The sequence below is a fragment of the Chlorocebus sabaeus genome, chromosome 3, assembly GCF_047675955.1.
Source record: "Chlorocebus sabaeus isolate Y175 chromosome 3, mChlSab1.0.hap1, whole genome shotgun sequence".
Taxonomy (NCBI): domain Eukaryota; kingdom Metazoa; phylum Chordata; class Mammalia; order Primates; family Cercopithecidae; genus Chlorocebus; species Chlorocebus sabaeus.
In genome coordinates this window covers 34,093,961-34,103,140 of record NC_132906.1, presented here as the reverse complement: position 1 = coordinate 34,103,140, position 9,180 = coordinate 34,093,961, and positions in this window count along the sequence as shown.

Genomic DNA, 9,180 nt, shown 5'->3' with positions numbered 1-9,180 from the left:
CAGGTGAAGCCTCAAGGTAGCAGGCTTCAGAGAGAATGCAATGTAAATGTTTCTTATCAGACTTAAAAAGGTGCCAGACTCTTTGTTAATTTTTTCCTAGTTCAGGAAAAAGACCTGGGAAGGGGGTTCTCTACAGAATGTAGTTTTTCTCCACAAGACACAGCTTTACAGGGCTGTTTCAAAATATATCAAATAAATATATTTTGGAATAAAATGTTTTGATTGCTTTCAGGGCCTGGTATCTGTTGTGTTGCTCTTATTGTCACCAAGAGTCTGCTTTGTTAGTCTTAAGGTCTCTGTCTTAATGTCAGTGTTGGTCAGTTATGCCTGAATTCTAAAAGGAAGAGGATGTGATGAGGTGTGCCAGATTATCCATTCCCATCATGGCGTGAGCTAGACTTTCAGGTTTGCTCTGGAATACCCTCGGCTGAGAGGAGGGGTCCATTCAGTTGATTGGGGAGCTTAGAATTTTATTTTTGGTTTACAAATTGACTACCAAAAAAAAAAAAAAAATTCTATCATCTGAGAGGAAGGACAAGAATTTTTTTTTTTTTTTTTTTTTTTCCAGGATGAGGTCCTATGAGTTCATAATTTAAAATTATAAAACACAAGAGGAAAAAAACAACACTGGGTTAGAGTTAGCACATATTTCACATAAATTAATGGATAGTATACAAGCATTTATTTAACAACACTAATCATATAGGAAAGTTTTTAGCAGTATTCATAAATGGAATAGGGACAATACAAAGCAATGGTAAGAAGTAAAAAAAAAAACAAAAAACAAAAAACTAGAAAATACATTCCCTTACGCCCATAGCCAGTCAGTTTATTACATGGCTAAGTAAAGTTAAGTTTCCACATGGAAATAAGGTAATTAATATAGATTTTAGTGCTAGAAATGGGGTGCTGCCTAATGGACAACTAAAACTGTACATGTGCCCATGGAATTGGGCAATGGTCTGAGGCTGGAAGAATTTTAAGAAGCATATAGAAAAATATTATCTTGAACTTACTATGAATAGAAATATGGATGTTGACTACTCTTCCAATGAGTTCTTAGAGGGAGGTGAGGAGAATGGTAGATAAAATACATTATCTTCTTTTAGAGAATACCTACACGATCATAGAGACTTTTGGTGGAAATATTGAGTAATATGAAAGTTGCTGCTGGCATGTGCTTAGAAAGAAATTGGGAACTTGTTATCGAAAACTTGAGGATAGGGACTCATATGAAGTAGTAGCAGAACATTGGACTGAATTGCATACTACAGCTATATGGAAAGCAGAACTTGTATATAATGAACTTAGATATTATCTTAGGCTATTGTTTAAGAAATATGTTGGATATTCTTATGGTCTAATCTTGATGCTTGTGAAAAATACAAAAGGAAAGAGATTGATTGAGAGATCTCTTATACCAAAAGGATAGGGAAGTTAATGATTTGAATAATTCGTAGCCTATCCATTGCAAAAGAACTTAGAATTAGTACGTTAATGATCACAAATGTTTGTTCTGGACAGAAAGCCTAGGGTGTGGCTGCAAAACCTTTTGCTCATGGCCTTAAAGGGATTGGGGTCAGTTATACTGAAGGTACTTGAAGAAGTTAGATGTCTGATTCGTGATCCCCTTTCGTCATTACAGAGGACAGGAATAGATATGGGATTAAGTAGAAAAGATCTGGAGAAGAGTATTCCATTTAGAGGAGATGGATGAAGTGAATCTGTCACAAAAAACAGAGGATCTATGATGTTCTTGAGATTTTTTTTTTTTTTTTTTTTTTTGCTGGCAGAAACATGGCCAGCTTGAATTCAAAAGGGGGAAGAGAGAATACAAAATAGAAAAGAACATTGGTTCCCAAGACAAACAGTAGACAGATGAAACTACTCAATTGCATACATATGCTACTTTTCATGAAAAAGGAGGTCAAGCATGAAGCTAGGAGCCCAGAAAGTAGAGTCACAAGCTATACAGGATTACTCCTAGACCTTGAATGCCGATGGAGTTTACCTGGCTGGATTTTGAAATTGTTTGGGATAGATGACTTTTTTTTAATCCTCATGTTTTCTTCTTTTTGTGAACTGTAATGTCTATAACTATGCCTGTACCTGTTCCACCATTATATTTTTGGGGCAGATAACTTGTGTTCTAATCTCTCAGATATGCAGGTGAAGAGGGATTTGGGCCAAAGATGGATTATTTCCAGAACCTCACTCATATCTAATTTAGGTAATAAATATTTGAGATATTTATTTGAGATAAATAAATAAATATTTGAGATATTTGAGCTAATTAAATATTTGTCATTCATTTTAAAATGTAATGTGATGAGCTCTTTGGGGACCTTGGGGGTGGGGTGAATGTATTTGCATGTAGAATAAAGAAATATTTGGAGGGACTAAAAGGTGAACTATGGCAGAAAGAACAATAGGCCACCGAAGATGTTCTTGCCCTAATCCTTGCAACCAGTAAATATGTTATGTTATATGAAAATGGGGCATGAAGTTTGCAGATGGAATTAAGGTTTGCAATCATTTTCCCTTAAAATATAGAGATTATCCTGATTTATTCTGTTGGGTCCCATTTTCTGATTGCAGAATTTTCATTATATGAATGATCTGTTCATGTCCTCTTGATGTGCAGCATCATCATTCTGACATTTGAATCAAATTATAAGAAAGAAAAAACACAAAATTAGGCTTTGGGAGATGATCACAAAACAGTTGGTGTTGCAAGTAGAATGTCTATACTATGTCCACTACCACTGCAGTCTTTCTTTCCTTATTTTGTTTTACTAACTGATTTTGCTGCCTGCTTGCAAGCATGCACTTTGAGCTGCTGCCTTCTAGCCAAACCTGTCCTTTGAGCTGTGCTGCTTTGTGTTGCATTTGTTAAATCCAGCGGAGGTTCTGTTACATATTTAACAAATTTAAGTTAGATGTTTCTATAACTGACTTTTAGAAAAAGAAATACTACACTGAAGTACTCCTAAAAATGCCCTGGATTGCAATTCTTAGCTTGGATCTATCTGCATATCTCAAAACAAATCATGTATCTTGATTCCAGGAAAAGCCATGACTAAGGGTAAGTTCAGGTGAGCAACCTTTATCCTATGACCATTGGTTTTATGTCTCAATCAGTTTTGGTCTTTATCCTCTGGAGCACTCAGAGGAAATACTAATAACATGGGCAACAGATAAACCCATTTAGTGGTCACCCATGTAGAGAAGGAACATTTAACATGTGGCCTTCTGAGGTTGCACTCTGAAAAACAGATGGCTCACTTTCTGACTCTACAAAATGCCTTTGCTGCTGCTATTGCTAAAAATCATCCTGATCATCAAGGTAACAGGGAAAAACACACACAGCACCCCTGTGGTAGAACCAAGTGGTTAATTCAAACATTGCCATGTTGGAGGCCCCTAACGTGGTGATGCTGATTTGAGATGCACTAGAGGAAGAAACTCTTAAATATGAATAGAATAGAAAACAACCTCACATCCTAAAATATATCCAGTAACAACTTTAAAAAAAAATAGAAAAGAAAAAGAAAGAAGGAAGGAAGGTGCCTGCATGCTTTTATAAAAAGGAAAGTGAGAATTTGCTTAGTTAGGAAACACAGCTAGAAAATATTGCCTGCTGGCAGCTCACATCCAGTATATCTCCATGAATTGCCCTCAGCCTAAAGCCTCCCTCTATTCTCCACCAGTAAGAAAAGCTATCCGCAAACCACAAAGCAGGTCCTCACCAGACACTGGGTCTGCCAGCAACTTGATCCTGGACTTCCAAGCTTCCAGAGCTGTAAGAAATACATTTATTGGCCGGGCGCGGTGGCTCAAGCCTGTAATCCCAGCACTTTGGGAGGCCGAGGCGGGCGGATCACGAGGTCAGGAGATGGAGACCATCCCGGCGAACACGGTGAAACCCCGTCTCTACTAAAACATACAAAAAACTAGCCGGGCGAGGTGGCGGGCGCCTGTAGTCCCAGCTGCTCGGCAGGCTGAGGTAGGAGAATGGCGTGAACCCGTGAGGCGGAGCTTGCAGTGAGCTGAGATCCGGCCACTACACTCCAGCCTGGGCGACAGAGCGAGACTCCGTCTCAAAAAAAAAAAAAAAAAAACATTTATGTTGTTTAAGCAGTCCCACAAAATGTAAACAAGGTAACTGTATTAGTTTTCTGAGGTTGCTGTAACACATGGTCACAAACAGGATGACTTAAAACAACATAAATTAATTTTCTCATGATTCTGGAAGCTAAAATCAGAATTTAGGGTGTCAGCAGGGCCACCCTGTCTTTAAAGGCTCCAGGGAAGATCTTCTGATCTTTTCTTGTCTCTTCTAGCTTGTGGTTGCCCACAACCCTCGGTGTTTCTCAGCTTATAGAAGCATCACTCTAATCTCTGCCTCTATATTTACAAGGCTATACCATCTCTCCTGTATGTCTGTGTGTCTGTGTCCAAATTCGCCTTTTCCTAAAGACAAACCTTATTAGACTGGGGCCCACCGTAATCCACTATGACTCCATGTTAATTTGATTATATCTGAAAAGTCTCTATTTGCAAATGAAGTCACATGTACAAACAGAAGAAGTTAGGAATTGAATGTATCTTTGTGAGAGACACAAGTCTATCCACCACAAGTATGGTTCATAATTTTAGGGGAATTACTGAAAATAAAATATGTGTTCCTCACCTGACTATTGAAATGATTGTGTTGATCATAGCACTTATTTCCCTAGCATATCCCAAAGCAGACATGAACACTTTAAATATATGATAAATAAATTCAAATTAAATTAATTCTTTGGCACTTACAAATTGGTTTGACAAAATGGGACACATGGACCTTTTCATTCTCAGTTAAAATATTGAGTATAGCCCCATTTAAATTAAAATAAGATCTTTAAGATTTGAAATCCATTATATAAGACCGATTTACAGAAAGAATGATTATCTTCACTTTGCCTCTATTTAGCAGTGCAGTTTGACCTGTTATTAGACCTAGAAAGTATAAATGGCACCTCAAAATAGAGCACTGAAACCTTAATACTGTGGTGCTACCCATTGACCATGATGCTCAATTTTATTGAAATTACTCATTTTGTTTAACCAGAAAGTGGTAAATATTTTGCTATTAAATATTTGACTATGTTCTGTTCAGAGCTTAATTTTACAGTAGCATTTCCCCTTCACTTCCAAAGGGACACAATATATTTTAATCCAGCTATGCATGGGACACTTCAACAACCTTGCCATCATGCATAGTATTTGCAGGCAAGGTCTTAACCGCATTTAACTTTCACAATGAGCATAAATATGATTTCAACTAATGTCCTCTTTTGAGGATAATTGTTTGACACACTCATGGATCATTGCCCTACACATAATTCATGGCCATACCACTCTAGTTAAATTCCTAAAAATTTCTGGGAAAATGCAGGGCTGCTCCATCCCTGACACTGTCAAGAAACAGCCGCTGACACTGACTGCACCTACAACATTCATACGAGTGTGACATGTTTTAGTTCTTTTTGAGTGGCAGAGGCAGCATACTCCTCACTGACAAGTTTAACTTATACTCATTTTCTGTTACTCACAAATTGGCACAACTTTAATCGGGCCCCTTCCAGCAGAAGATTATAAAATGTGTTCAAATTGCAATACAAGAAAGTACTACTATAAATGCCACCAGAGACGTCTTTCCTTTAGAGGCTTTGGCCACCTCTCCTCATGCATGGTGGACCCTCAGGTACAACTGTGGTGTCCACAAGTTGCCATTTGCTTCTGATAGAAGAAACTGCCCTCCTCAGGCCCATTTTATATCTTATTTGGAGTGACAATTGAAGGACACATTCTGAGCTCCCTGAAGTCAGAGTCTCTTATAAGCCTCTGACCTCTGTACGAAGGTGCCCTGTATGTTTTGTATTATGGAAACAGTACCTTATATGCTAGGCATGGCTACAGAAGCCTTGGCTACAGAATAGAGTCAACGCTGGGCCCTCTGGCATATCTCACAACCCTGTCTTCAGTCTCTTGCCAGTCCCAGTATGGGGGATGTCATCCTTCGCCCAGTGCCTTGTCACCTGGGGAGTCATTGGAAATCAACTGAATAAAGATCAGAGGAAGTTCATATACTTTGTAGATGGCATTGCCATCATTTAACCTGACGAAGCTCAAGGGATAGTTTCTGATTTTTCATCTCTTAAGCAGGACACCTCTAGTTAAAGGCAGGACTTGGGGTGAACACTATTAGCCAAATATTGAGTAGACGTCTTGGCAATGGATGCCCTGACCAAAATTAAGCAGCATCTGCACGTTTACGCTGATGTTGCCGGACATTGCCAATGATCTAGTCATATGTTGGGCACGGATAGCAACAATTCCTTCTATAAAGAAGTACTTTTGAAGTACTTAATCTCTTGCCTCCCAGATACCCCAAATAGAAATCATGACCTTGCATATAAAGCAATAAAGAAAGGTCTTACCAAGACACTATCTACTTCATAGTAGTCCTGACATTATTGATAATGGCCAAGACACTAATTTGGCTTTTTTAATTGTATAAAGAAATCAATTAAGTTTTTACCTTCCTTACTTGCATTTGTCTGTAGACCTTATAAAGTACAATAGTGGCTTACTTAACAAGTTTGTACTCAGTTAAATGAAGCCCAACACTTCATTAAGCATTAAGAATCAGAATAAATTGTAATCAAGAGATGCAATTTTTGGATGGTTAGCTACTGATAATTGTAAGCCTCATTTCTCCTTCCCATTCTGTCCCCCATTTAGGAAACTGATAAGAAAGTTACAGTGTTCTCTCCTTTGATGCTGGTGGGAAGTTTAAACCGTGTTTGGGAACCCTCAGCCAAGCATCACTTCTAATCATCATCTAAAACAAAAGTTGATCTCCTTTGTCCACACTTTCAAGTTAATTTTTGGATCAGCTGGGCAAGACTGAACTCCTCTGTGCATAAATTTTATTATGTCATTAATACATCCTTTTACACCATTTTGTGTGTGCATGTTCACTCTCCACGTTGGAACCCAATTTTGATTGGGGACCCCTAACATCTCTATGGAATAATCACACACACACACACAAACACACACACACACACACACACACACACAACATATAAAGATTTACTACAAGTAGTTAAAGTAAAGACAAAAATCCAAAATACATTTGTTTTTGTTCAGACATTTTAGGAAAAAAAAACTTTAATACCTACTACATATAAACCTCTCAGGTAACCATGAATATGCTAATTTAAACTATAAGGTTATATTTTTTCACATATTATACTGGCAATAAATGGAACACTGAGTGTAACACTAAGATTTGGCTAGAATGAAAATCCAAAGAAACTCTCAAATACGGCTAGTTTTGTGATAGGGTGGTAATAATTTGCCATCTAGCAATGTCTAGTTTAAACAGGTATGCACTATATGACAAGAATGCCTCTAAAACTCAGTTTTGCATAGAATAGCTCAATATTTTCCTGCTATTCTGGCAGAATAATTAGTACATCTTCTTTTTATTCTGAAATAATTCCGATTTGTACAGTAAATTATTTAATTGTCTTATCTATGATCTTGTATTTACACTACTATTTATACATTTTTACAAACATAACTCTGCCTAAATGTTACTGAAACATTGGATTTTCATGGAAAATTATAAACATTATTCTTTTTTGTTTTTTGAGAAACTCCACTTACCTGGGTGTTGTTTGTCCAGCCAAAAATTAAAATAAAATACCAACCTTTAATTGCTTTTAGGAGTATCCATATGATATGGTACAGGTTAAGGATACACACATGAAAAACTTTCCTTGGGACCCTTACGAAAGCTCTTTGAAAGAGAGATTCAGTGACATATACCTTTATATATTTTCCTTTCTCATAGTCTCCTTTTTAGATCCATTGGAATAAACCTTTATATATTTTCCCTTCTTCCTATTCCCCCTTTCACATTAATTATAATGTCCATGGTTTCAGTTTCCATGGTTCAATTAAGAAAGGAAAACTAAGATAATCACATAATTCTCATTATTAATATCTGTGAATTGTGAATTCATTACTAGCAAACAATGTTATGTGGATAAACATTACTTAGAAAAAGTAAACCTGTTTTTAGTTAGGTTAATGTTACTGTATTTTTCTATTATGTGCAATCTACTTATCCAAATAATGTAATAAATTCAATATTTATGTTGAATTCAGTGTTGTATAGTTATAGGATGGATCACTGTACAGTGGTTAAAAAATTAAGAAGTATTACATTAACATCATGGTTATATTTTTAAAGACCAAATTTTAAAATTATAACTCATGGAATATTAAATATTTAAAATACTGATATATTTATACTTGGAAAATTTATAGAGGTGTTTTTAAGAAAATGTCTCACTAATAATACCAGTCCTATATGAGGATGGAAGAGAAGATTGAGATTAGGAAGGTGTACTCAATGTTCTGATGTTTTATGACTAATTATTAATTTATTTCAAAATAATAATGAAGCTAAGATAAATATGGCAAGATATAGCTTGTCATTGTGTTTTGTTTTTAGCCTAAAATATCTGATGCTAACTGATAATTGAATATATATATATATATTTGTCTTTCTTACACACTATGTAAGAGAGACAAAATAACATAGAGACAGAGTGGGCAAATTACCATGTTCACTGCAGTGAGATTTTCTTTGGATCTAATATCTTGTGTGATAGAATTAGAAAAGAAACAGTATTTCTCAAGGTAGGGTTTTGGTTAGAATATTTCACCTGAATGTACTTCAGTTGAGAAGCATATATTTTATGTAAATGTATATGCAAATAAAACCACAGACCATTCTACCATTGTTAGTTTTAAAATTATACTCATTAAATCTCTCATACTCATATTTATCTTGCTTTGCCCTGTAATATTTGACTTATATAATTTTCCATGGCCATGTAATACATTCTACAGTTAGTGTTCTGTTTACACATCTCTAATTATTCTGTTCACTTTTTCTGAAGACATTTTATTACATGATTATCATGGACTTTTCTCTATATTTCAATGCAACTAAGTTGTTTACTGGGTAAAAGAAATATAAACCATGCCAAAGAGATTTATCCATTTTAATTATTTATTGTTCTATAAACAATTACACATTTTACATTAAATTTA